Source organism: Silurus meridionalis, chromosome 3 (assembly GCF_014805685.1).
Source record: "Silurus meridionalis isolate SWU-2019-XX chromosome 3, ASM1480568v1, whole genome shotgun sequence".
In the NCBI taxonomy this organism is placed as follows: Eukaryota; Metazoa; Chordata; class Actinopteri; order Siluriformes; family Siluridae; genus Silurus; species Silurus meridionalis.
Genome location: NC_060886.1, coordinates 9,388,966 through 9,411,261, shown reverse-complemented (window position 1 = coordinate 9,411,261; position 22,296 = coordinate 9,388,966). Strand labels below are relative to the sequence as shown.

The 22,296-nt window shown below is 37.4% G+C and overlaps 1 long non-coding RNA gene across 1 annotated transcript in view; it reads right to left on the bottom strand.

The window, feature by feature from the left end:
• Window positions 1-911: 911 nt before the first annotated feature.
• LOC124383321 overlaps window positions 912-22,296 on the bottom strand; it is a 39,450-nt gene continuing 18,065 nt past the window's right edge. The window contains exons 2-4 of the long non-coding RNA XR_006925260.1: window positions 14,906-14,964; window positions 14,485-14,584; window positions 912-2,533 (exon numbers count right to left, since the gene is read on the bottom strand). This is a non-coding gene — a long non-coding RNA (uncharacterized LOC124383321). The remainder of the gene's footprint in view (window positions 2,534-14,484; window positions 14,585-14,905; window positions 14,965-22,296) is intronic.

Genomic DNA, 22,296 nt, shown 5'->3' with positions numbered 1-22,296 from the left:
AGATACAACTTTACGTCATTGCAATGTACAGGTACACAGCAACGAAATGCAGTTTGGCATCTACCAGAAGTGCAAAATGTAGCAATCGTGCAAAAGTGCAGATAAATATGTAGCATATTTACAGCAAGCGATATATATGTAAGCATATGTACAGTAAATAAATATAAATCATAAATTCCTTTAACCCTTTTTTGCTCCAGGGATGCTGTATTGTATCAATTTCCTAACAAACTGCAAATACAAGAAAAAAAGAAAAGAATTGCTGTTCTGTAATGTAAATGTGACAAATATAGGCACCTTATAGAATAATAGTTTGGTAAACCTTTTTGATTACTTTCACTATCAAGTTTTGCTTATGAAAATGCTACTGTGAGAAAACACCTTGGTACAAATGTATTTAAATGATAATTTTTTCTTATTGGATGAACAGTGTGGATAGCATCACATAAGCATAGACACAAATTTATTCTCTTAAATAATGTTGGCTCAGCATTATATCTTTGCATGTGGCAAGACAACCTATATATTATGTTCCCTGGCAAGAGCTTTTAATATTGGTAACATGAGAAGGTTTTCTCTTTCTTTTTGTGGTTGCAACAACTGAAACCTTCCGGATTTGTGCGCCTCTTGTTGTTATGGTAACGGTGACACTAAATCCTTACTCTCTGCATGTACATGACTTTGTAGTGGCTTACAAGTAACACACATATAAACAGAACTGGTCTACAGGCTGTACAGTTTAGAATTTGGATCAAAATTTGTTCATTAGGCTTGACCTGGATTGGAAAAAAATGGAAACGAATTCAGTTGAATAGCAGAAACATGGGAGAAGCAGCATTAAGCACCAATCACAAATTTTTGCAGACAAACATCATGTAATATGAGATCAGACAGGTGCAATCTTATAGTATAAGTATAAGAAAGTTTATTAATGTGCAACATAGTCATACAAATTATAATCCAAATTCTTAAACATAAAATAAAAAATAAAAAGGTTGGAGCAATCAGCAAACAAACAAGGCAAAATAGGAACGTGATCATAAAAAAAAAAAATGAAACTATATCAGTCCAGTAAACCAAAACACAAAACCAAAGGCTTGGTAAACAGCAGAGACTACAGCTAGTAAACGAATTAATTTATAGTGTGTTGAATGAATTAGATTTTGTCGTGTGTTGAGTTTAGTTGTTTTAAACCGTGACTGTGAGTGTGCAGTTGAATTAATCAGAATGAGGTGATCAGGTGTGACTAATCAATACAAAAGAGAATCTAAACGTGCAAGTGTGTCTTGGAAGTTGGTGTCTTGGGTTGCCGTGTTTGAAGGCAGCGATGTCTGATGTGATATCTGGAAGTCTAGCAGTGACCTGACAAACATAAATAGTTCATGTCAACAAATTTTAATTTCATAATTTTCTTTCCTTTCATTTTCCTATATAAAGTTCATTGCTAAACAATGGCAGACACCAAAAAAAAAAAAACTCTAATCAGATTCAACAACTTGTAATTAAGTTTATCGAATTCATTTAACTGCACTTTAGTTTCTGGAACAAGCACGGCGTGCTCTCATAAAGGTTAATTTAGAGAGGAAGATTACTGTGTGTATGTGGCATGAATATATGAGAATGGCCTCAGAAAGGTCATCAGATGGGGGACAAGTTCATAATGAAATACACCGCTTATATAACTGTCTCGGCTTGTGGCATTCAGAAAGGAGTCTATGAAGACTGTGAGCCAAGAGCTTATTGTTTTCTGTTCTGTCATTCTCTGCCATAACACATCAATTGCTTGGCTTGTCTTAAAATGAAGTGTGTGTGTGTGTGTGTGTGTGTGTGTGTGTGTGTGTGTGTGTGTGTGTGTGTGTGTGTGTGTGTGTGTGTGTGTAAGTGCACTTACTGTATGCTGTAACTTCTTGCATTAGGGACGTGTAATTTTGCACTCTATTGCAAATCAGATATCATTCATAGATTGAAAGCTTCATGCCAAGAGAGTGTGTATCACAATTAGTGGCTCTTTCTGGCTGTGTGTGTGTGTGTGTGTGTGTGTGTGTGTGTGTGTGTGTGTGTGTGTGTGTGTGTATGTTTCAACCCAAGTCAAGTATTAAGTAAGCCATTCTGGGTAGTCTATCTGCTACGTGACTCGAGTCTGATGTTGACTCGATTTAAATTGAATCATCAGTTGCTTTCACTGATGATTCAATTGAGATTTACCAAGGGAACTCTTACGTTAATGAATTGCACCAAGCTGTAGTAATATAGTTTTGAGTACCCTTATTTAAGACTGAAGACACAATTATGTCTACGTGTTCCATTCAAATCACTGTAGTCATTAAATTGTTTCACTAAGTCAAATTGCAAATCAAACTGAACAGTTCTCGGACATCTGTTTCCAAAACTGGTGGCCTTGGATTCATTTTGAGATGAACCCAGGTGCAGACCGCCTCATGTGTGAAAGTGACTTCGGATTGGCTAAATGTGCCGCGATCCATCCTGTGTCATGAGAGGAAATCTGCCCAAAAAAAGGCTTTCTTAGAAGTGCCTACAGAAACAAAAAGTAAAAAGGTTGGGGCAATCAGCAAACAAACAAGGCAAAATAGAAAATAGGAAGAAAAAAATAGCTATTAGGACTAGCAAAAGCACAGAACCAAAGGCTTGGTAAACAGCAGAGACTACAGATAGTAAGTAAATATATTTGTAGTGTGTTGAATGAATTTGAATTTGTAGTGTGTTGAGTTTAGTTGTTTTAAACAGTGACTGTGAATGTGCAGTTGGATTTATCCGAATGAGGTGATCAGGTGTGACTAATCAATACGAAAGAAAATCTAAATGTGCAAGTGTGTCTTGGAAGTTGGCATTTGGGGTTGTCATGTTTGAAGGCTGCAATGTCTGATGGGATATCTGGGAGTCTAGAAGTGACCAGACAAACACAAGTTCATGTAAAACTATCAGAACAAAGGAATGATTCTATTAAAATTACATGATCAATGATTAGGAAGGGAAATGTAAAAACAGACCCATGAAAATGACACCTTACCTGAAAAAAAAACCTGAATCGATTCTTTGTATGAACTGAGCATGAAAACTCTTCACACAGAGTCCTCATCTTCTTCTCCTACAGCTTTGTGCTTGGGATTGGATTTGCTTTATTTACATCACTTTCATTCAAACCATTCACCTATATGAGTCAATGCAAATATGTAAATATAATGTGTCAAATGGTTTTTATCATGATTTCAACCATATACAACATATTCATCTTGAGGTGCAGCCAGCATTCCAATTAATCTCAAAGATGTTGGGGTCAGATCTCTATAGAAGGTCACTCAAGTTCTTCCACTCTAAACCATATTTTCATGAAACTAGCTTTGTGCACAGTGACACTGTAATACTTAATAAAGTTGATGGTTAATATTATATTTAAGTTGACAGAGCTTTTATGTATGTTCTCCAGTGCATTAACTTCTTTGTCTCCTCACCCAGGTCTTGTTCCCATAGTAACTTTATACTACCTGTAAAAGGTGAATTCTTCTAATATTGAATTATAAAATACAGATATCAGGTGATTGAGCCTTCAATCAAACCCAAAGAATTCCTCAAACATGTGTGTAAAATGGTGTGAATGTATTACATAATTTTTAATCTGCAAATATCCAAAAAATATGTTCCTATATAGAAGGTATTGTGCCTTTAGCTGACTAATGGAGGTGAAACTACCACATACAGCACCTGTGAAAATGATAGTTTTTGAGATTCGTTCCTTTTGTTAATATGCAACAAATTAAGGAAAAGGCAAAAACGCAAGAATTGGACACTAAATGACTGAAATAAAGTTCTGTTGACAGATGAGTCCAATTTTGACATTTGTGTCTCTAACAGAAGAACTGATGTAAGACAGAGAAAAGGAGAAAATATGTTAGCAGACTGCCTCACAGCCACAATCAAACATGGAGGTGGAAGCTTAAGGGTTTGGAGTTGTTTTGGAGCAGAGACTCCAAGATTGGACTTATTCCAGTTGACAGGAATATTGAAACAACATGGCTACCATTCCATACTTCAATACCATGCAATTCCATCTGGACTGCAGATAATTGGAACCGACTTCACTGTACAACAAGACAATGACTCAAAGCGTTTGTCCAAGTTCTGTAAGTGTTTAGAGAGCAAAAAGTCGACTGGAGTGTTATCCATCATGGAATGGCCTGCCCATACACCAGTCAGTCACTGGACCTAAATCATATTAAACTGCTTTGGGCTGAATTGGATCAGAAGATCAACAAGAAAAAATCCAACTAGTGAAGAACACCTTTCGGCAAGCTTAACAAGTGGCATGGCAAAGTATTTCAGCAGAATTTTTCAATTAAAAATTAAGTGTAACATCTGTACATTTATATATTTATTTGGGTAAAGTAAACCTTAATGCCATTAGATAACCTAGTTTGGTGCATGAAATCAAAAGGAACATGCATTTGTCTTTCAAAAATTCAAAAATTATGAAAATTTGGTGTTTCCAAATATTTGACAGGCACCGTATAATAAATCTCCAATACAGTGGAACCCGGTTATGTCGATGTCCTAGGGGTTGGCAAAAAGCATCGAGATAACCGATGATCGAGATAAACGAAAATCAAAATGGCGGCAATATATTAACGTGCTTGAAATTTCTTTATGTACATGATGTGCATTAATAAATGAGAATGTGCATGCACGTGTTTTTGAAGGGTTTTTACACAACATCGTTGCCGCGATTTGTTTGATGAAGGCATGCTATAAAAATACATACAGTACATGTTTATCTGTCAGGAATCCACCTGCCACGCCCCCTTCGGCCCCCTTCAGCGTGTCAGGTGCTTTCTCGGCCGCTTTCTCTGAAGCTCCCTGCTTCAATTGCGCACATATGGTGCTCGTTTATCATCATCACCAGCTCCTATTTAAACTTTCACACTCTCACTGTCCGTTATTGTTGGTATATGTTGGTTCACGGCGGTCGTTGTTATCGCTCATGTGTATCCCAGTCCGTGCCTTCCCACCGGCACTCTCTCAATGGCTGCGCTTTTCTTCCCAAAGCGCACCGCGGATCCCCCCCCGATCCTCATTCTATGCTTTTGCTGCTCATCCCATGTTCCGCGCCGCCAAGCGCGGCTTTCGCCTCCAGTTCATCGCATAACATTTAACAACAAAAGGCATATGTGCACTAACTAACAGCAGAGATTCACCAGTATACAATACAACACCTGTAGCAGCTGTAAGGCTTGATTTTTCCGCCACGCGAGTTCTTCTGCGGCTGCACCGAGATAACCGACGTTAAATGGCAAATTTTCCCCCCCTTGTGCTCGAGATATTAGGGTTTGGCGACATAAAAGAATCGACATAACCGATAAAAAATGCTAAGACAAAGCAAGAATTTGGCGGTTCCACTTCAAAAACGTCGACTTAATAGGGTTGTTGAGATAACCGAGGTCGAGATAAGCGGGTTCCACTGTAGTTTAAAAACCGAAACTCTTAACTGAGTAAAATTAATACTGCATACTAATCCATAGAAAATGTAAATGATGGATGAGGTAAATGAGGTAAGATAAGGACATCTATTTCTTAAATTTTTAAATGTGAATAGTACTGTGGATTATATCATTTCATATCATATTTAGGAGGATCTAACATTTAATCTAATTTAACATTTAATGCATTTTGAACATCCCATTATACCTGTAATTCCCATCTGTTGTTAATGTCGACTGTTATAATGTAACTGTTGATAAAAAACCTTCACTCTTTTGGGAAGACTAGATTTTGGAGTGTGGTTGTAAAATGGGATGTTCAAAGAGAACATACAAATCTTCTGGCCAGGTGTCCACAAACGTTTATCCATATAGTGTATTTTGATAGTCTACACTAATTGAGGAATTGTGTCCCATTGAACCCCATTATTGTGAAAAGACTTAAGTCTGTATGGAAGGAAAGGTAGTATAGATATAGGTATAGGTGATGGTTTTGCCTAATTTTCCTTCTGTCTTTTTTCTCATTAATTGCTTGGAGATCCCTAAGAGTTATGTACCAATGACCATCAGATTGTTTGATTCCTTAATTAAAAAGATTTAAAGACAGGAAATTACACTATAACAAGGGAGTCATTGTTTGTATCAGACACTTCTTTAGGAGTGTTAGAGGAACACTGCATTGTCCTTGTACCACACACCTAAACAAGTCACTTCTCAATTATGCATACCTAATACGTTATTTATATGGAGACACAAAGCTGTCGGCACTCCGTATATATTAATATTGCACACATGCTTCTGAGCATTCACGATGTAAGAATGGTTCTCAGGATTCTCATTCACTCGTGATTGCCTTGTTCCTCAAAGGTCCAATGCACAAAAACTTTTTCGCTGTTATTCTTTTTATTGGGTATGTGTATAAAAAACCTGACAAAAATAATAGCTCCGATTAACTCAGTGGAGTTATAAAAAAAAAGGGCATTTTGTTTTTTCTTTTTGTATTTTTATTAGAAGCATATTTGATAGAGCGCTTGCTGCTTAAGTCTGTACTTTGTGGCGCTTATGAGTAATATGAGTTTCAGTAGTGAAAAGTCAGTGTGTATGGGTGTAATCTGCTACATGCGGTACATATGGCATGTTCTGTTAAGCAATTATGCAGTTTAGAGCAACCTGACAACCTGCTGAGTCACCAATCTGTTCATCCATGCATGCAAGAGTGATCCTGAGTCGCCTCCGGTTAAGACAATGTGTTGCTTTTGGAATAAAAAAATATCTCATAGTGTCATTGTCGCTGAATTGAAAAGATATGTATTACCCAGAATGATTAGGATCGTGATGGTAGTGCTATGATAACAGGATTAGGTTAAAAAGAATGACAACCTTCTGGACAAATGGAAAGTCACAAAGTGAAGATGTCTCAGCCTGGAAAGATTGGAAAGATAGTGTCTGACTAATATGTCAATTATTTTGCCAATTCTTTTTTTCATTCTGCATATGCTCATGAGCCTTAACAAACCTTGCCCAATTTGACTCAAAAGAGAGAGATCCTTTTTGGATAGTCGCTCACCACTTAAACCGGTGACTCACATAAGTCAAATCTATCAATTGAGTATTTATGGCATTCAGAAGATAAACACAATATGATGAGAGCATCCGCCGCCAACCCCCACCCCCACCCCAACAATCATTTATATAACATGCGGGATGAACACAGAAAATCTAGTTCGTTCTCTTCTGCCCTATTTCTCTCTCTCGGTCCTCATCAATAATGCAGCAGGTGCTGAAGCTGCCTCAAGCAGAACTGGAGAAGTTAGAAGCTCGCCTCAATCCTCCGACTTACATAAAGCGGCTCCTTCTCCTGAACTCACCACCTCTGTTGCCAGATTGGGAGATTTCCCACTTTCCGCTTGGGCTACTTTTGGTTGAATTGCGCAAGGAAGGAAAAAAAAGTGTGTGGGAAGGTGGACAAAATCTGGGCAGGCACGCTGCATTGTTGAATCATTCAGCACAGGAAAAAAGAGAAAAAAAAATAGATTAACTTCACACCAAATCTCAGTGTATTTTCTCATCACGACTCTCATCTCATTGAGTTGCAGTATCAACTAATGGATTAAAATGCGGAAAAATATACATTTCTTTCGGGGAGAGCAAAAGCATTTCTATAATCAATATTTTCAACATTGGGCATTTTTATTTCCTCGGGTGGATCAGGTGCTAGACTGGAAACAACTTGCCGTGTTAGCTGATACACTTAACCATACCATAGCTATTAATTCAGGACATGATGTACTGTATGAACAAGTATTAGGACACTTGACTTTTCCAGACATATGTTGTTCTTCCCCAAACTGTTACCACAAAATTAAAGGCATATAATTGTATAGGATGTCTTTGGATGTGTTAGCATTACATTATTCTTTTATTTGAATTAATATAGCCAATAGTGGAACACCTTTCCTGTTGAAAGTGGATGTTATTATAACAGCAAATAGAAAGTAAATGTGGAATGAGATGTTTAAAAGCACATACGAATCTTAGGATCAGGTGTCCACAAACTTTTGTTCATATAGTGTATATGTCAGAGCTCATATTGAAGCAAAACTTGCTGAAAGTTTGCGGGAAAGACTATGGGTTGTTTCTTTTCTGGTAATGAGCTACACACTGACAGGAATAAACATAAAAACAACTTGGCTTTTTTTTTTTTAGGTCAGTGTTGCTGGCGAGGGCTAATGGCAAAACCGAAGTACAACAAAAACATGTCTGAATCTACTTTTGGAGGAGAATGCGGCACGAGCGAATCAATACTAATAAAAAAAACATGCGCTTTAATCAAAGACGGATTTTGACAGGAAAGAATGTGAGAGTAAGTAGACTGAATGGGAATGATGGGAGATAAGATGAGTGAAGAGAGAGAAAGAGAAAGAGCAGGAGAGAGATGAAGGGAGAGAGGTAATGATGAAGCACATTGTCGCAAAGCATGCTCGCTCCTGCTGAGCAGCTCTGTGATGTTGTGCGTGTGAGATGGGCTCCTCCTGTGGCTCTGCACTGTTATTTTGGGACGTGAAATCATCGCTTTTGTTCTATAGGGCTAAATTGGAGAGGCAAATAAGGGACGAGGACAGGAAGACTACAACATTGACACGAGATGATGTTCAGCAGGTGCTGAGTGCTCACATATGGCTTTCATCCCTTACCACTTAGCAAACATATCATAATAGGCCTCCGACGTATTACACACTACACTTTATGCCTCCTCCTGTTATTATTCACAACTGTAGAATGTACCATTCTTCTCGTTTACTCTATACAGTGAAAACCTTTAAACTTTTGATATCAATTTATACCATTTTACAAGCTTTATAAATTCAATTCTGCACAACAGTTTCACTTAATATGTTTCCACACACATGAAATTGCCTCGGGGTGCTTTCGCAATGCTCGAGATATCAAAGGAATGAAGAAAGTCGGGCTGTCGCTCACGAAATCCGTTTTGCATCTGAAGTGTTTGATGGTTTATTTAAGGTGTAGAAACTCAGCCGTATCTCTCCATCTTCTTAAAATGGACACACCACTTCTAAAGTCTCACTTATGGGAATGAAACTTTTGCGCAGTTTCGATTTCAAAAGGCGGCTTATAAAAGCATCTGGGCACTTCTCTTCTAATCGGTGATATCTCTATTTCTGTAGTTCAGCCAAACTAGTGCTTAATACTAACATTATACACTTGGAACGCCTTATCATCATGCATGTCACATGATCACAACTCTGGCACACACGCAGGAAGTCGAAGCAGGTTTCACATGCCTGTCACCTTACCAGCTCACTATAAGAAGGTCACCGTGACTACCATGGATCACCACACACAGAAATGTCTCCAGACCAAATGATGACAAAGTGGGTCAGAGCCATTATTGTCCTCATCGGTTTCACCTTCGTTATGGAGCTCATAGATCTGTGCCTCTAGTGGTGCTTTATCATCACGTAATATAGGATTTTAGAAGAGTTTTCTTTTTTTTTTTTTTTTTTTTCATGCATTGCAAGCCTGGAGTTAATTATAGGAGTGAGTTTGGCTTGAGTGGCCTAGATCATTTGGCTTTCTGCAGTATGCCTGTCCTGCAATCCTGCAGAAACCACAAGAGGAGGGGAATAAGAACGAAGCTTATTTATGCCCCGGACTGCAGCAGAGGGAAAAGAGAGGCGTTATTCATAGTCTTTTCTTAGCTAAATGAATGTTAAAGGCCGTGTGGATGTATACGAGTGTATGTGTGTCTGTGTGTGAGAGCGAGAGAGGGAGATGCCAAGTATAAAATGTTACAGAACATTATGAAACCATTCAGGCTGCATTTATAGTAACACAGATAATTATGACAAATCGGTTCCTTTGCAGTGAGACTGACTAACAATTGACATTTCTCTCCTGCTGCCACACCCGCATGCTCGCATTCCTGTGGGCGGAATCTCTCCTTTCCGAAGTGATCAAATTCGCGTCTCGATACGTAATTAGATTTCATTGATTTTATTTATAATCATAGAAACCGAGGACTCTGTGTGCTGCATGACTTATTTTAGTTATATGAAATCAATACTTATATCATTAGATTGTAATTACAACATGTTTCCTATATCTGTTCTCGCTCATGAGCTTCGTTTCAACTTTAATTAACTGTGTGTTAGTAAATAAATGTTCATTTCTGCAAAACGCTTTTTGATTCTTCTCAGGCACATGTACAGTATGTTAGAGAAAAGGATAAAATTTATCTAACTGATGTGTTACATTTGCTCTGACAAAAGCAAGGCAAATCATAGGTTATAATAATGCACTAGTTGTAATTGTTTAAATATCAGAGATGCCCAAACCTGGGCCTGTGACCTTTGATTTGGCCCGCCATGCCATGTATTAGAAGAGGGCATAAAGGGGATAAAAATGCAATTTGGGAAACCTATAAAAAATAAAGACTAGCTTTCTGTCGCTCATTCGAGGTCACTGAATAGCTGTGTTAGGTATTGTGCAATGATGAATAATTCATTTTAATACAATGTTTGGTTATGTCGCACAACTCACAGACAGCTTACTTTTTTCATAAGAAAAAGTTGGGGCAACTCTGTTTAATAGTAACAGCTCGTCTACAGCGACTTGTATGGTGTGATTGCTTATGTGTTAACGTTTTGTGTTTATTTTGCACGTCAAAACTGTGAAACAGTCAGAAGGAAAGTTTAACTTTTTTACCTACAAGAAAGTCTTCAGGATGAGGGACATAGTGGTTTTCTCTGTAACATAACAAATGGACGTTGGTGAGCTAAATACTGTTCATAGCTGCTATAACATAACTAATATCAGAAACAAACTTGTGTGGTGTAAAAGGAATAAAACAGCTCAGTGTCATGTATTACTTTAACAGTGGCCAAACTGTTACTGGGCTTTAAGTTTCTTCCCCACAATAGAGGACGCTGGAATGTTCCTTGTATACAATCTAGGCTTTTTTGTTGTAATGTAAGAGCTGTGGTCACTCGATTCGTACCGAACACTGTTTGTACTGCACATGTATAGAAATGCATCTACTTCCTGCAAAATTTACTGCAGTTTCTGGTATTTATAACACTGTACTGGTTGACACTTCCTGATCCATACTGGAAATTAGAGTTATTTACTAGTGAATTACTTGATATAAATACACATTTTTGGTGAAATAGACGCATTTGTACACATGTGCAGTACAAATAGTGTTTCGGGAAATATTGAGTAGCCACAATAGCAATACAACATCATGGTTTGTCACCTAACTACTGTCTTGTTTGGTTTTTTTTGCAAAACTTTTGTTTGCTGCTTAATAGTGAGTAATTAAACAACCTTCGACTGGAGGCCACTCTGTGCAGCTGCGGATGGTTTCTCATCAACGCCTTGTGTGGTTCCATGAAATTCAGGAGTAAGAACGGGAGCTTTGAGGATGGATTTGGACTGTAGTTAATGTCAGCAGTCTGCTACACTGACTCAGGACAACAGTTCGCTTCTGATCATCATCACTGAACCCCGCAACATCGTTTATCTGCTATAAATGGACATTCGGTGCAACCCAGATGAGGATGGTTTTCCTCTTGAGTCTGGTTCCTCTAAAGGTTTCTTCTGGGCCATCTCGGGGAGTTTTTCCTTTCCACAGTCACCACCGGCTCACTCATCAGGGACAAACTTACACTTATAAAGAACATATGAATTTTTTAATCACCAAATTATCTGTGTAAAGCTGCTTTGCGACAATGTTTATTGTTAAAAGCGCTATACAAATAAAAATGAATTGAATTGAATTAAATATACTATATAAGAATTTAGCATGTAGTGAATATACTGTATTATAGGAAATATGATTCTGTGGGTTCTTTTAAAAGGATATATGATTGTGACCACATGTTAAATGCAAGAAGGAATGTTTATCAAATATTTAAAAGGCAAATAGCTGTTATTTTATTTTGTAGTATGGCTCTTGTGACCTGTTTCCCTGCTCTCGGTGCATGGAACTATTCACCCCATTAGTGCTACTGCCAGTTTCAATGGATTATTTGGTCTGATCTAAGGAAGAAAAGCTGCAGTGCCCATGGAGCTTAAGCAGTCTTCCATGCACACCATCAGATCCCATCTCCCTTCTGTTAAGGACTAAAAAGATTGAGTGATCTCTTCGAACTGTTGTTGTTCAGCTGAACAATTACTAGTCTACTTATTTTCTTACCTTCACTCCAACAACATTTTTATTAATGCAAAATACAAGGGGTATTTGTAGGACCTCTATATACAAGGTGTGCAAACAAACACTTGACATAGTCATTGAGGTGCACATGTTTGTGCAAAGCGTAGTCTCTATCCACAATCCTGATACTCATGATGTGCAGGTATTGCAAAATCATCTCATAACACACTTTGTTGTCGATTATATGATTATAGTATGCTTTTAGTATGCATGATTATAGTAGGTTTTTATAAGCATATGCATTTTAAACAGACACAAATTCAGTCTCATAGCATTTAAAGCCTTTAAAATCATTTTTAATCACTGAAGATAGTGAAGTCTTTTTTATCTGGCTTGTTATATATCTCAAATTATGTTTCTAAAGATTGTAAAAAAAAAAAAAAGAAAAAGCCTTTTTGTTCAGTCTGCCTTATAGGAGTTGGAAATGTTTAACAAAAAGGGATGAAGAAAGTTTGAATCATTGGCTGTGGCAGACAGGGAAAGAGAAAAGGATGATTGAAACACACACTGACTGCCAATGAGAAATTCATGTGATAATTAAATAATAGAATGAGTAATAAAAAAAAGTGAGGCATTTTGTATCAAACCTGTATTACGTTAACCGTGATTGCCTTTTGAATTAAATATAAAGACACTAATGCCAGTCTGTGAATTTTTTACACCGGCAGCTGTCATAGACAAGTGTGTGTGTGTGTGTGTGTGTGTGTGTGTGTATATATATATATTATATAAAAAATAAAGAAGTAGAAAGAAAGAAGACGAAAAGGAAAATAAGCATATGTCTTCCATACAGATCCACTAGTAAAGCAGATGGGATGCAATGTGTTCATTATGCTATATGTGCAGCACTAGAGTTTGTATAGTAGCAGTCTAGTGATCCATCAGGGCTACTCGTTATACTGCGGCTTGCCTCTGAGGGGGCCAGAGGAGTGTCAGGATGACAAATGCAGACTTTTACTACTCATCAGGTAACGCTAATGCTCTCCAAAAAGAGCTTAGAGACTGCTTTACTCTCAAGTGCTCCCTTATGCTTCGTGTTTTATATATATATATCTTTTTCTCTCACCTTCTCTCTCTCTCTTTTGCTCTCACTCTCTAATTCGCTTAAACCTAATACATCCATACCTTCATTCATTATTCTTCCAATTATATGGACAATGCTTGCCTACGTTCAAGCGCATGTACGATTAACAGCAGTCTCCACGCTCTTCAATTACTGAGCGCAAATAAACACTGAGACACACACACACACACACACACACACACACACACACACACTCTCTCTCCTACAGTACACTCTCGCTTTGTAATTGAATACATATTTGCAGCAGTCGATGCAGTGCCACTTGTGCTGCAAGATCATGGCACACTTCCAAGAAGATTTTGAAGCTTTTATAAAGCATCTATTTTGGAAATAAGGGGAAAAAAGACTCAGTTGATAAGAACCAATGGTTTATATAAGTGAAGAGTTATGTCTTGGGATCATGCCATGGCTCATAATTATTTCTTTATGGGTCTACTAATGTGCACACATGGACAGATGCACACGGAGTAAATGTTGAAATCGTTTAAATTATTACTGTTGCATGGACAATTACCTGTCCAGCCTACTAGCGAGGAGACGGAGAGATGGGGGGATTGATTTTTGAATCGGGAGAGCGTGATGCAGTATTGGCTGCGTATACTCATCCGCCCCCTCTCTTTTTTCTCCTTCTCTCTGATGTTGGTGTTTTGTGGTATATGTGTGTGTGTGTGTGTGTGTATCTCTCTCTAGTAGAACAGCACAGAGGAAAAAGTGGGTCACATACATCTCCTGAGCTTCAATACCAAAGCGCATGTATATACACAACGAAACATCCATGTGCCTGATGTGCATAAACATAAAAATCTATGCTGCATGCCAACAATCTGAAAGTTGTCCCTGATTCTTTTATATGTTTCGTAAAAGGGAAGACAATGATTTGATTTTCCCTCCAGTATATCTAAAAACATGGACTGGACAGAAGCTACATAATCCCCTAAAACATGACTTTTTATTCTTAGACATTCAACACGACCTTGAAGAATTAACAGAAAAAAGCTTTCAAAGGCACGCTAGATAGAGCCGCAAGTCTAAGTTCTTTACTCTGTGAAAAACATCACTGCATAATAGTAGAGCAAAATAATGCGCATGGAGTTCATACGGTTTAGTCCACACTCCGGCTGTTTGTAAACTATTGATTCTTCTGCCATCAGTGCCAAAAACAATATTTCACCAACCGTCTCCTCAGCTTCCATCATCTGATGCGCATTTTCTTTTAGTTGACAGATCAGGAATTCAGATTTCTTGGACAGGACCTGGAGTAGGGTGTCAATCTTGCTGTGGAGCATAAAACGTTTGTTCTCTCAAAAAAATGTGAGCACTTTTTTTTTTCTACCTATTGTACTTCACTGTAGTAAAACACTTACATGAAACCTTCGCCCGATGTGTTGTTCAGGTTAGTGCTGAGTGCTAGTGTGTCTTTCACTATCATGTCGCACTATTAGTGAAGTTATATAACACTTTTGTGCTGCATAGTCTTAGCCTTGGGCGTCCAGCCTACAGGTTATAGAGCGTGTGATTTTTTTTTTTGGGTACACTTTTCTGGCCACAACATTCAGGATGTCGAAGGTTATGATTTTAATGTCTTTCTGCACTTACATGGATATGCACTTCTGGGATTCCAGGAGTAAAATAAACCTTTGGATACTGCAATTGCACTGCAATTTCAAGGCAGAATGTAGTCAGCGTCAGTGAACTGAAATAAATTTTCATTGTTGAAGCAGTATGTAGATAAATTGATCATTGATTACGAGTTGATCATTTTCATTGAATTGATCTCAGGATATTCTGTAGAATTTGTAGCTTAGTGGTTAAGACATTGATATTGAGTTAAAAGCACAGCACTGCCAAAATGCTGTTTATGAGCCCTTGAGAAAGGACCTCAACCATAAACTAATTGGTTGTATAAATGAGATCATTGTAAGAAGAGCATCTGCCAAATACCGTGAATGTAAAACAAATTCATTTTTGCCATCGAGGCTATAGGCCTTTGCGTACAAGTAGGTGGTTCTTAGATACATTTATTGATGAAATGACTGTAGGGCTGAAACGATTCCTTGCTTCGTTTAGTCTATTTAACTACACAAAGATAAGAAAATGTCAGAAATTTTGGGGTCATTTCAAATAAAAACAAAGAAAACAGCACAGTGCGGTTGCTGTTTTTAAAGTAGTTTGAAATTGATTTTCAGATTTTTATTTATGTACACTGCGTTTAAAATGTCTCTCTGCTGTGGCCGTGTAGAGCAGAGTAGTGCAGCACGTTTTAAAGCTGCCGATAAATACACGGATTTAGTTTGTGGGAAGATTTCAAGCAGCTTTTCAGGAGACAAGAAAAACACATCGCGATACTGTACGAGATTTAATAAATAAATACATCAGAGAGAATAATATACATAAGAATAATATTGAGTTTAATTAAACTAATATTTTCCTATAACTTACTCTATGCGGAGGGCTTTTTTTAAACGCACTGTATTTGTATTTTGATGTAACATGGCAGTTAAATGGACTAAATAGTTTTCACAGATATTCTTGTATGCAATTAAATTTTTGTAAAAAGAAAAACAAATTTTTTGTTCATTTTAAGCGACCTGTCTCATTTTCTCTCTCTAAATTAGTATTGCTTTTTAATTAAAAAAATTGTATTTGATTAATCGATTGAATGATTATTAGAATACTCGATTAATAAATAATCGATAGCAGCAGCCCTAAAAGACTGTGCTGCATAACTGCATTTTGCAGTTTTCTCAAAGCTCCAAAAGTCAGTGCATGTTCCTAAACCCATGTTTAACAAAGCTAGTGGCAGAGATCTGTCCTGAAATAATGAACTTCCTATTTCATCCCAATCTTTGACTCTAAAATTATCTGGGCAGTGTCTGTTGATCAAAAGATCCTGGCCATTGTGACAACACGACCAATCATTCCATCGTTCATGTGTAAAGTTGCTACGTTAACAAATCAAAATACATCAACCGAAGGTTATGTTTCTATTTCATTAAATCGCAAGTGGTTTTGATCTGCATCATTTCCGCTTGCCGTTTATTTACTTTCCACCTCCATGAAACGCAGCAGCATGACTAAATATGCACCATAGTTTTCAAAAACCTCCATTTTTACACCATTTTCAAATTTAGCCACTTTGTAGAGAGTTTAAAAAATCTACTATTTCGTTGACTGACAAAGCTGTCTCAGTGTAGATGAAGGCCAGAATTGAGAGTAACAAATGGGTTTTCAAAAAACGTATTAGTGTGGACATGGCCTTAGATATTGGTGTACGACTTGATCCACCATGTTGGACAAACAGACAAGTCGAAGCTACACTGTTAGATACATTAGCACCCCTTAATTCTTTCCTTCCAAAAGTCTATGATGCCTCCAGCTGACATGCTGCATGTTTAATGTTCTTATATAATCACTCATTCTGCTGATTGTCATTTAGGCAAGTACGTTTTTAATATGTAAATGGGTCAAATTGCAATTTTTAAATTAGAATTATTATTTTGCATGAACATACAAATACACTGCTTGTGAAAATTTATAATTAAAACTAGATAATGAGGTTTTGCTGCCCCGTCCTCAATTTAGATTAGTAGACTTGGATTGGGCTGGACTACGGAAAAAAATAATAGTTTGAACTGGATTAGACTGGGATAGATTGGATTTGGTTGGACTGAGCTAGACTGGGTTAGATTAGACAGGATTAAACTGGATTGAATTAGACAGGTTTGGATGTCCAGAGTAAATATTACCCGACTTTAAATGCAAAATTTCAGTGTTCATTTGCTAATTTACTGCTAATTTAATTATTTCCTGTATTTAATGTACATTTTACAGGAAATTTTGTTTAAAATATCATTATGGTACTTTAAGCTTTTAGGGTGAAACAGATTATGAAAACGTCTCATTTTAAATGAGGTCAAGGCTGATAACATAAATCCATATATTTCTATAATGCTGCACAGAAGCACTTCAGAACTCCCATTTTCCCTTGAATGTGTGCATTTGTGATCTCAGAACTGCAGTATCTTAAAAATGCTAATATTAACTGCATTCATTATTATCTGCTACAAAGCAGGATCTAAGATTGTAGAACACAAAAGCACATTCCATCGTTTCTAGTTCAAGCCAAGCATAACGTGTGCAGTGTTTGCTGTTCTGTGCTCTGAACCCAAGCTAGTGACATGCTAATGGGCATAGGGGTATGACCAGGTCCCATGCACCAACCAACCAAAACGCCTTAAAATTGAATCGGATCCCTGGACACACTGAGCGCTAAATGAGGATTAATGCTCTTAGAAAAGGGGTGGATGTGAGTATATTGTGTATTTTGTGTGTATGTGTGTTTTATCCTGATGGAGTTTTATTGTTTTCTGCTAATGGATGACAGAAGAGGATTGCAACGTTCGGCTATAAAAAAAAAAGCTGTTTAATAAATGATATTTATAAAAGCAGAATTTACTCAAAAGCCTATAAAGCAACAGGAAGGATCGTGTTTGTGGAAAGCAGCGATGAACGCTTCCTGCGTCTCAGGGAAAGTAGGACTCGGCATATTTTATTGAACGAAAGTCAGGAGGCTTGCATATGTCTCCACAGGCCAAGATGTGGAAATAGAGAGAACGAGAGAGTGAGAGGGAGGAGGAGAGGGAGAGAAAGAGAGAGAAAGTGACAGATAGACAGAGAGAAAATGAGAGACAGAAAAAGAAACTCTTTGTTCTGTGTCACGTCTCTGGCCTCTTTTTCTTTTACTCGGAAGAAAATACACAGAAAAAGAAAAAAACCACTCCCAGATAGAGAAACAGCATTTTTCTTTTCCTTTTTTCTTTCTTTTTATTTTTTGCCCATCGCCTTCATCAATAATTATGTCTAGCCCACTTCTAGGTCCATATGGTGGAAATTTTTGTCCTGATATTCACAGTGACCACACAGTGAAGCCAGCATATGTACAGTAGCTGTGGGCGGATCATTAACATACAGTTTGAACATGATGTACCCCATACTGTGATATCGGTATGTATATGGTGTGTGTGTGTGTGTGTGTGTGTGTGTGTACGTTACACACGAGTATCTGAGCACAGCTTAGGAGCTCTACGCCTAACATACAGGCTATACACATTATTGATAGAGCGAGTTATAGAGAGGCCTGGTAAATGATGTATGTGTTTGAAGGCTCTTGGCAGTGCCGGGTCTGTGTGAAGGCAGGCTGTATAAATGATTTATTGCAGAGTGTCAGCACTGCTCTTAACGCTTGATCCTCAGCCCTGTGCCTCCAATCCAAGCTTTAGACTGGGTCACAGCTATAACACAATAGGGATGACACACACACACACACATACACACACATATTTGTCTTACAATCCATGTGTGGACCTTTTTCTGACAATTATTAATGCAGCTAATTAATGTTATGCCTAATTTCAATGTAATTCTAGTCTAACCTTTGTTACATAAGGAAACCTTTTGGCTCCTTTTTTATTAAAAAATAAATAAATATATATATATATTTTTTTTTTTACGTGAAATTTGAATTTTCTTCATTGGTACCAGTAAAATGTCCCCACAAGGTAAAAGCCATCAGATAATCCCATTATTGTGCAATTTAGCATAAAGAAACCAATCATAGATTTCCACACGTCATACATTTTTTTTTTATTTAGTTTATTTTCTAGATCTATACGAAATATATATATATATATATATATATATATATATATATATATATATATATATATATATATATATCTATATCAGATAGACTGTATGGCCAAACGTTTGTGGATACCTGACCATAAGATTTGTATGCAATAATTCCATTAACATTTAATACCTATTTGCTGTTGTAATAACCTCCATTCTTCTGGGAAGATGTTTCAATAGATGTTGGAGTGTGCTTGTCAAGATTTGTGTTGATAGATTTGTGATGTAGGGTAAAGAGGCCTGGGGTGCAGTCAGCATTCCAATTCATCCCAATGGTGTTTAGTTGGGTTGAGCTCTATAGCAGGCCACTTAAGATCTTTCACTCAAACCCATGTAAACTATATCTTCATGGAGCTGGCTTTGTGCACAGGGGCATTGTCATGCTTGGACATGTTTTGTTGACAATTTATACAATTGTGTGCCTTTGTGATAATAGAAAAAAGAACCACATATGGCTGGAAAATTCAGGTGTCCCAATACACTTTAGTATAAATAAATAGAGTGTAAAGAATTCTTTACCTGAGACAGTGAATCATATTTGAATATTATATGCACATATGCATTGATATTCATTTTAAGATTTCTATCTGTTCTAAATGTACCTTAAATTAATACTTTTCAGGTTTTTAATACTCTAATCAACATGGCTATGGACAAATATGGATGCTTTATGCAAATGTATGTTTATTATTAGTAAAACCAAACTCAACACAGAGCATGAAGGCAAAATATACTTGTAAATGTTTTAAAGTGATTATGGTGTTTTAAATAACGTAAATGACCAGGACACCAAACGAAACTTTTGCTGTTTCCACACGGACGGTTGTAATTGCCAAATGTGCGCTTCATGGCGGGTTTTGGTGCTTGATCTGAGACTTGCCGCATCAGTAAAGCAAATGTTTAATGATTAAAAAAAATGTTTTGGTGGAGTTTACAATTTTTTTATAACTGAGTTAAAAAAGGACATTGTGAATAAATGTGATGTGTTGAAAGTTTTAATTTTGTCACTTTTAAATGTATTTATTTATATTTGTATTAAAAATGGTCAAACAGAAATGAATGCTGCAATAATTGCGCATTAATAACATTTCTGCCGTTAAAATTGCCTTAACGCGTTCATTTTGACAGCCCAAATACAGTGGGGGAAATAATTATATAATTCCCTACTGATTTTGTGAGTTTACCCCCATACAAAGAAACGAACTGTCTAGAATCATTATGGTGGGTTATTATATCACTATATATAAATATGGGGTTGTAACAGTACATGTATTCGTACCGTATTTTTCAGTACAGGGCTATTGGTTCTGTACATGTCTGTTTAATGCTTTGTATATGCAGAATATGGTTAAAATCTGAGTTTTTTTTAGAAATGTTTAAAGTGGTGGACCACAAGTTTGTTTACTGTCCGCCTCACACATTGAGCACATTCTTTTTTTGTATTATTATTAATATCAAACTTGAAAACATACACAACAATGTCAGGTTGTTATATACATAAACACACCGACCCGAAAATATAACATTATGACCACCTGCCTAATATTGTGTTGGTTCCCTCTTCGCTGCCAAAACAGTCTCGACCCATTGAGCATTAATATCAGTAACTTATTCAGCAATCTGAGCTACAGGAGCTCGTCAGTTAGATTGGACCACACAGACGAGCCTTCACTCCCCACATGCATCAATGAACCATGGCCGCTCATGACCCTATCGCCGGTTCACCACTTTTCCTTCCTTGGACCACTTTTGATAGATACTGACCACTGCAGACCAGAAACATCCCACAAGAGCTGCAGTTTTGGAAATGCACTCACCCAGTCATCTAGAAATCACAAATTGGTCCTTGTCAAACTCTCTCTAATCCTTATGTTTGCCCAATTTTCCTGCTTATAGTTTGGACATGTGCAGAGAAGAGACATGGGGTATATCAGTAGGAGAATGCTGAGGATGGAGCTGCCAGGAAAGAGAAGTAGAGGAAGACCAAGGAGGAGGTTTATGGATGTGGTGAGGGAAGACATGCAGGTAGTTGGTTTGAAAGAGGCAGATGTAGAGGACAGGGCGCTATGGAGACGGATGATACGTTGTGGCGACCCCTAATGGGAGAAGCCGAAAGAAGAAGATGATGATAACACATCAACTTTGAGGAGAAAATGTTCACTTGATTTCTAATATATCCTACACACTAACAGGTGCCATGATGAAGATATAATCAGTAATTCAATCACCAGTAGTGTTATAATGTAAATATTATGTGTGTATATGTGTGTGTATATATATATATATATATATATATATATATATATATATATATATATATATATATATATATATATATATATATATATATGAAGATTCTTCCTAAGTTCATTCCTAAGGAGCAAGCCTGTGGCAACAGTGGCAAGAAAAAACTCCCAGAGATGATATGAGGAGCAAATCTCAGGAGAAACTTCACTCCAATATCTCTCCAATGAGCTACTCTAATGTCGATCATAACAAGTACATTTCAAGGGGAAGGCAACTGTACTGTACTTAGCGTAGAAGTAGTGTATGTCAGTTGTTTATGGTGCACTGTGGGTAATAATGTGATGAACTCTACAGGGAAAATGATTTGTCCACTGCAGGCCAAATGTTCATCAGGAGGCAGCGCCAAACATAACTTAAACTGCTGCATTTAATGTTCATTAAGCCTGCACCTGGATGTGGCTTTTTTTTTTACATTTACATTTACAGCATTTAGCAGACGCCCTTATCTAGAGCAAAAGTGCTTTGGATCTCTATCAATAAATAAATCAACATTGGTTCACTAAATTACAAACTGAAGATTCCATCAGCCTACAACTCAGAGGATTGTTTTTTTTTTTTAAACAAAGCAAGCTGAAAAAAAGTGTTAGTTTAAGTGTTTCAGGAAAAGGTAGGTCTTCACCCATCGCTTGAAGACTCAGCTAAAGCCAGTTACTCTGCTGTTCAGACATCTAGGGGAAGTTCAATCCACCACCTTGGTGCCAGAATGGAGAAGAGCCTTGAGGTATACTTACCTCTTACCCTGAGAGAAGGTGGAACAAGTCGAGCAGTGCTGTAGAATCTCAGACAGCATGGTGCAGTGCGAGGTGTGATGAGATCTCTAGATTAAGATGGTGCTGGTCCATTTTTAGTTTTGTAGGCAAGAATCAGTCTTGCAGCTACCGGAAGCCAGTGGAGGGAGCGCACCAGTGGGGTGGCAGGTTGAACACATGTCGTGCAGCTGCGTTTTGGATCATTTGCAGTGGACAAATAGCGTTCAGAGGAAGATCTGC